This window comes from Hypomesus nipponensis, chromosome 24 (assembly GCF_054491055.1).
Source record: "Hypomesus nipponensis isolate SF chromosome 24, ASM5449105v1, whole genome shotgun sequence".
Classification (NCBI taxonomy): Eukaryota; Metazoa; Chordata; class Actinopteri; order Osmeriformes; family Osmeridae; genus Hypomesus; species Hypomesus nipponensis.
Genome location: NC_140384.1, coordinates 190,001 through 195,000, shown reverse-complemented (window position 1 = coordinate 195,000; position 5,000 = coordinate 190,001). Strand labels below are relative to the sequence as shown.

Sequence of the window (5,000 nt, the reverse complement as noted above, 5' to 3'; positions counted from 1 at the left end):
CACCTTGCATTGTCAATTGCTAAATCTGTATATGGATAAGTAGCCTATGGTTGTCAACTTATTTCGTACGGCCATACCAGCCTGGCAACGCCCGATCACGTCTGATCTCGGAAGCTAAACAGGGTCGGGCCTGGTTAGTACTTGGATGGGAGACCGCCTGGGAATACCAGGTGCTGTATGCTCTTTTGCTCATTCACTTAGAAACTGACATCTTGCAATATGCACAAGTAGTCCTTCATGAAAGGGGCTGGAAGCTGTTTTCATTTTGACACGAGAGAGAGAGAGAGAGAGAGAGAGAGACTACCTTGCATTGTCAATTGCTAAATCTGTATATGGATAAGTAGCCTATGGTTGTCAACTTATTTCGTACGGCCATACCAGCCTGGCAACGCCCGATCTCGTCTGATCTCGGAAGCTAAGCAGGGTCGGGCCTGGTTAGTACTTGGATGGGAGACCGCCTGGGAATACCAGGTGCTGTATGCTCTTTTGCTCATTCACTTAGAAACTGAAATCTTGCAATATGCACAAGTAGTCCTTCATGAAAGGGGCTGGAAGCTGTTTTCATTTTGACACGAGAGAGAGAGAGAGAGAGAGAGACTACCTTGCATTGTCAATTGCTAAATCTGTATATGGATAAGTAGCCTATGGTTGTCAACTTATTTCGTACGGCCATACCAGCCTGGCAACGCCCGATCTCGTCTGATCTCGGAAGCTAAGCAGGGTCGGGCCTGGTTAGTACTTGGATGGGAGACCGCCTGGGAATACCAGGTGCTGTATGCTCTTTTGCTCATTCACTTAGAAACTGACATCTTGCAATATGCACAAGTAGTCCTTCATGAAAGGGGCTGGAAGCTGTTTTCATTTCGACACGAGAGAGAGAGAGAGAGAGACTACCTTGCATTGTCAATTGCTAAATCTGTATATGGATAAGTAGCCTATGGTTGTCAACTTATTTCGTACGGCCATACCAGCCTGGCAACGCCCGATCTCGTCTGATCTCGGAAGCTAAGCAGGGTCGGGCCTGGTTAGTACTTGGATGGGAGACCGCCTGGGAATACCAGGTGCTGTATGCTCTTTTGCTCATTCACTTAGAAACTGAAATCTTGCAATATGCACAAGTAGTCCTTCATGAAAGGGGCTGGAAGCTGTTTTCATTTTGACACGAGAGAGAGAGAGAGAGAGACCACCTTGCATTGTCAATTGCTAAATCTGTATATGGATAAGTAGCCTATGGTTGTCAACTTATTTCGTACGGCCATACCAGCCTGGCAACGCCCGATCTCGTCTGATCTCGGAAGCTAAGCAGGGTCGGGCCTGGTTAGTACTTGGATGGGAGACCGCCTGGGAATACCAGGTGCTGTATGCTCTTTTGCTCATTCACTTAGAAACTGACATCTTGCAATATGCACAAGTAGTCCTTCATGAAAGGGGCTGGAAGCTGTTTTCATTTTGACACGAGAGAGAGAGAGACTACCTTGCATTGTCAATTGCTAAATCTGTATATGGATAAGTAGCCTATGGTTGTCAACTTATTTCGTACGGCCATACCAGCCTGGCAACGCCCGATCTCGTCTGATCTCGGAAGCTAAGCAGGGTCGGGCCTGGTTAGTACTTGGATGGGAGACCGCCTGGGAATACCAGGTGCTGTATGCTCTTTTGCTCATTCACTTACAAACTGACATCTTGCAATATGCACAAGTAGTCCTTCATGAAAGGGGCTGGAAGCTGTTTTCATTTTGACACGAGAGAGAGAGAGAGAGAGAGAGAGAGAGAGAGACCACCTTGCATTGTCAATTGCTAAATCTGTATATGGATAAGTAGCCTATGGTTGTCAACTTATTTCGTACGGCCATACCAGCCTGGCAACGCCCGATCTCGTCTGATCTCGGAAGCTAAGCAGGGTCGGGCCTGGTTAGTACTTGGATGGGAGACCGCCTGGGAATACCAGGTGCTGTATGCTCTTTTGCTCATTCACTTAGAAACTGAAATCTTGCAATATGCACAAGTAGTCCTTCATGAAAGGGGCTGGAAGCTGTTTTCATTTTGACACGAGAGAGAGAGAGAGAGAGAGAGAGAGAGACTACCTTGCATTGTCAATTGCTAAATCTGTATATGGATAAGTAGCCTATGGTTGTCAACTTATTTCGTACGGCCATACCAGCCTGGCAACGCCCGATCTCGTCTGATCTCGGAAGCTAAGCAGGGTCGGGCCTGGTTAGTACTTGGATGGGAGACCGCCTGGGAATACCAGGTGCTGTATGCTCTTTTGCTCATTCACTTAGAAACTGACATCTTGCAATATGCACAAGTAGTCCTTCATGAAAGGGGCTGGAAGCTGTTTTCATTTTGACACGAGAGAGAGAGAGAGAGAGACTACCTTGCATTGTCAATTGCTAAATCTTTATATGGATAAGTAGCCTATGGTTGTCAACTTATTTCGTACGGCCATACCAGCCTGGCAACACCCGATCTCGTCTGATCTCGGAAGCTAAGCAGGGTCGGGCCTGGTTAGTACTTGGATGGGAGACCGCCTGGGAATACCAGGTGCTGTATGCTCTTTTGCTCATTCACTTAGAAACTGACATCTTGCAATATGCACAAGTAGTCCTTCATGAAAGGGGCTGGAAGCTGTTTTCATTTTGACACGAGAGAGAGAGAGAGAGAGACTACCTTGCATTGTCAATTGCTAAATCTTTATATGGATAAGTAGCCTATGGTTGTCAACTTATTTCGTACGGCCATACCAGCCTGGCAACACCCGATCTCGTCTGATCTCGGAAGCTAAGCAGGGTCGGGCCTGGTTAGTACTTGGATGGGAGACCGCCTGGGAATACCAGGTGCTGTATGCTCTTTTGCTCATTCACTTAGAAACTGACATCTTGCAATATGCACAAGTAGTCCTTCATGAAAGGGGCTGGAAGCTGTTTTCATTTTGACACGAGAGAGAGAGAGAGAGAGAGAGAGAGACTACCTTGCATTGTCAATTGCTAAATCTGTATATGGATAAGTAGCCTATGGTTGTCAACTTATTTCGTACGGCCATACCAGCCTGGCAACGCCCGATCTCGTCTGATCTCGGAAGCTAAGCAGGGTCGGGCCTGGTTAGTACTTGGATGGGAGACCGCCTGGGAATACCAGGTGCTGTATGCTCTTTTGCTCATTCACTTAGAAACTGAAATCTTGCAATATGCACAAGTAGTCCTTCATGAAAGGGGCTGGAAGCTGTTTTCATTTTGACACGAGAGAGAGAGAGAGAGACCACCTTGCATTGTCAATTGCTAAATCTGTATATGGATAAGTAGCCTATGGTTGTCAACTTATTTCGTACGGCCATACCAGCCTGGCAACGCCCGATCTCGTCTGATCTCGGAAGCTAAGCAGGGTCGGGCCTGGTTAGTACTTGGATGGGAGACCGCCTGGGAATACCAGGTGCTGTATGCTCTTTTGCTCATTCACTTAGAAACTGACATCTTGCAATATGCACAAGTAGTCCTTCATGAAAGGGGCTGGAAGCTGTTTTCATTTTGACACGAGAGAGAGAGAGAGAGAGAGAGAGAGAGAGACTACCTTGCATTGTCAATTGCTAAATCTGTATATGGATAAGTAGCCTATGGTTGTCAACTTATTTCGTACGGCCATACCAGCCTGGCAACGCCCGATCACGTCTGATCTCGGAAGCTAAGCAGGGTCGGGCCTGGTTAGTACTTGGATGGGAGACCGCCTGGGAATACCAGGTGCTGTATGCTCTTTTGCTCATTCACTTAGAAACTGACATCTTGCAATATGCACAAGTAGTCCTTCATGAAAGGGGCTGGAAGCTGTTTTCATTTTGACACGAGAGAGAGAGAGAGAGAGAGAGAGAGACCACCTTGCATTGTCAATTGCTAAATCTGTATATGGATAAGTAGCCTATGGTTGTCAACTTATTTCGTACGGCCATACCAGCCTGGCAACGCCCGATCTCGTCTGATCTCGGAAGCTAAGCAGGGTCGGGCCTGGTTAGTACTTGGATGGGAGACCGCCTGGGAATACCAGGTGCTGTATGCTCTTTTGCTCATTCACTTAGAAACTGACATCTTGCAATATGCACAAGTAGTCCTTCATGAAAGGGGCTGGAAGCTGTTTTCATTTTGACACGAGAGAGAGAGAGAGAGAGAGAGAGAGAGAGACCACCTTGCATTGTCAATTGCTAAATCTGTATATGGATAAGTAGCCTATGGTTGTCAACTTATTTCGTACGGCCATACCAGCCTGGCAACGCCCGATCACGTCTGATCTCGGAAGCTAAGCAGGGTCGGGCCTGGTTAGTACTTGGATGGGAGACCGCCTGGGAATACCAGGTGCTGTATGCTCTTTTGCTCATTCACTTAGAAACTGACATCTTGCAATATGCACAAGTAGTCCTTCATGAAAGGGGCTGGAAGCTGTTTTCATTTTGACACGAGAGAGAGAGAGAGAGACCACCTTGCATTGTCAATTGCTAAATCTGTATATGGATAAGTAGCCTATGGTTGTCAACTTATTTCGTACGGCCATACCAGCCTGGCAACGCCCGATCACGTCTGATCTCGGAAGCTAAGCAGGGTCGGGCCTGGTTAGTACTTGGATGGGAGACCGCCTGGGAATACCAGGTGCTGTATGCTCTTTTGCTCATTCACTTAGAATCTGACATCTTGCAATATGCACAAGTAGTCCTTCATGAAAGGGGCTGGAAGCTGTTTTCATTTTGACACGAGAGAGAGAGAGAGAGAGAGAGAGAGAGACTACCTTGCATTGTCAATTGCTAAATCTGTATATGGATAAGTAGCCTATGGTTGTCAACTTATTTCGTACGGCCATACCAGCCTGGCAACGCCCAATCTCGTCTGATCTCGGAAGCTAAGCAGGGTCGGGCCTGGTTAGTACTTGGATGGGAGACCGCCTGGGAATACCAGGTGCTGTATGCTCTTTTGCTCATTCACTTAGAAACTGAAATCTTGCAATATGCACAAGTAGTCCTT

The 5,000-nt window shown here is 47.1% G+C and overlaps 16 non-coding genes and 1 pseudogene across 16 annotated transcripts; all 17 read left to right on the top strand.

Moving 5' to 3' along the window:
* Positions 1–63: 63 nt before the first annotated feature.
* LOC146227723 (5S ribosomal RNA) lies at positions 64–182 on the top strand. The gene has a single exon (XR_014745498.1). It is a non-coding gene; the product is annotated as a 5S ribosomal RNA (ribosomal RNA).
* A 182-nt stretch (positions 183–364) lies between these two features.
* LOC146227722 (5S ribosomal RNA) lies at positions 365–483 on the top strand. The gene has a single exon (XR_014746451.1). It is a non-coding gene; the product is annotated as a 5S ribosomal RNA (ribosomal RNA).
* Positions 484–661: 178 nt separating this feature from the next.
* LOC146227721 (5S ribosomal RNA) lies at positions 662–780 on the top strand. Its single transcript, XR_014746448.1, has one exon. It is a non-coding gene; the product is annotated as a 5S ribosomal RNA (ribosomal RNA).
* Positions 781–954: 174 nt separating this feature from the next.
* Positions 955–1,073, top strand: LOC146227720 (5S ribosomal RNA). Its single transcript, XR_014746445.1, has one exon. It is a non-coding gene; the product is annotated as a 5S ribosomal RNA (ribosomal RNA).
* A 174-nt stretch (positions 1,074–1,247) lies between these two features.
* LOC146227719 (5S ribosomal RNA) lies at positions 1,248–1,366 on the top strand. Its single transcript, XR_014746443.1, has one exon. It is a non-coding gene; the product is annotated as a 5S ribosomal RNA (ribosomal RNA).
* Positions 1,367–1,534: 168 nt separating this feature from the next.
* LOC146227718 (5S ribosomal RNA) lies at positions 1,535–1,653 on the top strand. The gene has a single exon (XR_014746440.1). It is a non-coding gene; the product is annotated as a 5S ribosomal RNA (ribosomal RNA).
* A 188-nt stretch (positions 1,654–1,841) lies between these two features.
* Positions 1,842–1,960, top strand: LOC146227717 (5S ribosomal RNA). Its single transcript, XR_014746438.1, has one exon. It is a non-coding gene; the product is annotated as a 5S ribosomal RNA (ribosomal RNA).
* A 184-nt stretch (positions 1,961–2,144) lies between these two features.
* Positions 2,145–2,263, top strand: LOC146227716 (5S ribosomal RNA). Its single transcript, XR_014746436.1, has one exon. It is a non-coding gene; the product is annotated as a 5S ribosomal RNA (ribosomal RNA).
* Positions 2,264–2,437: 174 nt separating this feature from the next.
* Positions 2,438–2,556, top strand: LOC146227715 (5S ribosomal RNA). Its single transcript, XR_014746426.1, has one exon. It is a non-coding gene; the product is annotated as a 5S ribosomal RNA (ribosomal RNA).
* Positions 2,557–2,730: 174 nt separating this feature from the next.
* Positions 2,731–2,849, top strand: LOC146227714 (5S ribosomal RNA). The gene has a single exon (XR_014746368.1). It is a non-coding gene; the product is annotated as a 5S ribosomal RNA (ribosomal RNA).
* A 182-nt stretch (positions 2,850–3,031) lies between these two features.
* LOC146227713 (5S ribosomal RNA) lies at positions 3,032–3,150 on the top strand. The gene has a single exon (XR_014746434.1). It is a non-coding gene; the product is annotated as a 5S ribosomal RNA (ribosomal RNA).
* Positions 3,151–3,322: 172 nt separating this feature from the next.
* LOC146227712 (5S ribosomal RNA) lies at positions 3,323–3,441 on the top strand. Its single transcript, XR_014746432.1, has one exon. It is a non-coding gene; the product is annotated as a 5S ribosomal RNA (ribosomal RNA).
* A 186-nt stretch (positions 3,442–3,627) lies between these two features.
* Positions 3,628–3,746, top strand: LOC146227711 (5S ribosomal RNA). The gene has a single exon (XR_014744793.1). It is a non-coding gene; the product is annotated as a 5S ribosomal RNA (ribosomal RNA).
* Positions 3,747–3,928: 182 nt separating this feature from the next.
* Positions 3,929–4,047, top strand: LOC146227710 (5S ribosomal RNA). Its single transcript, XR_014746430.1, has one exon. It is a non-coding gene; the product is annotated as a 5S ribosomal RNA (ribosomal RNA).
* A 186-nt stretch (positions 4,048–4,233) lies between these two features.
* Positions 4,234–4,352, top strand: LOC146227709 (5S ribosomal RNA). The gene has a single exon (XR_014744792.1). It is a non-coding gene; the product is annotated as a 5S ribosomal RNA (ribosomal RNA).
* A 172-nt stretch (positions 4,353–4,524) lies between these two features.
* LOC146227708 (5S ribosomal RNA) lies at positions 4,525–4,643 on the top strand. The gene has a single exon (XR_014744791.1). It is a non-coding gene; the product is annotated as a 5S ribosomal RNA (ribosomal RNA).
* Positions 4,644–4,827: 184 nt separating this feature from the next.
* On the top strand, positions 4,828–4,946 carry LOC146227707 (5S ribosomal RNA; annotated as a pseudogene).
* Positions 4,947–5,000: the final 54 nt, after the last annotated feature.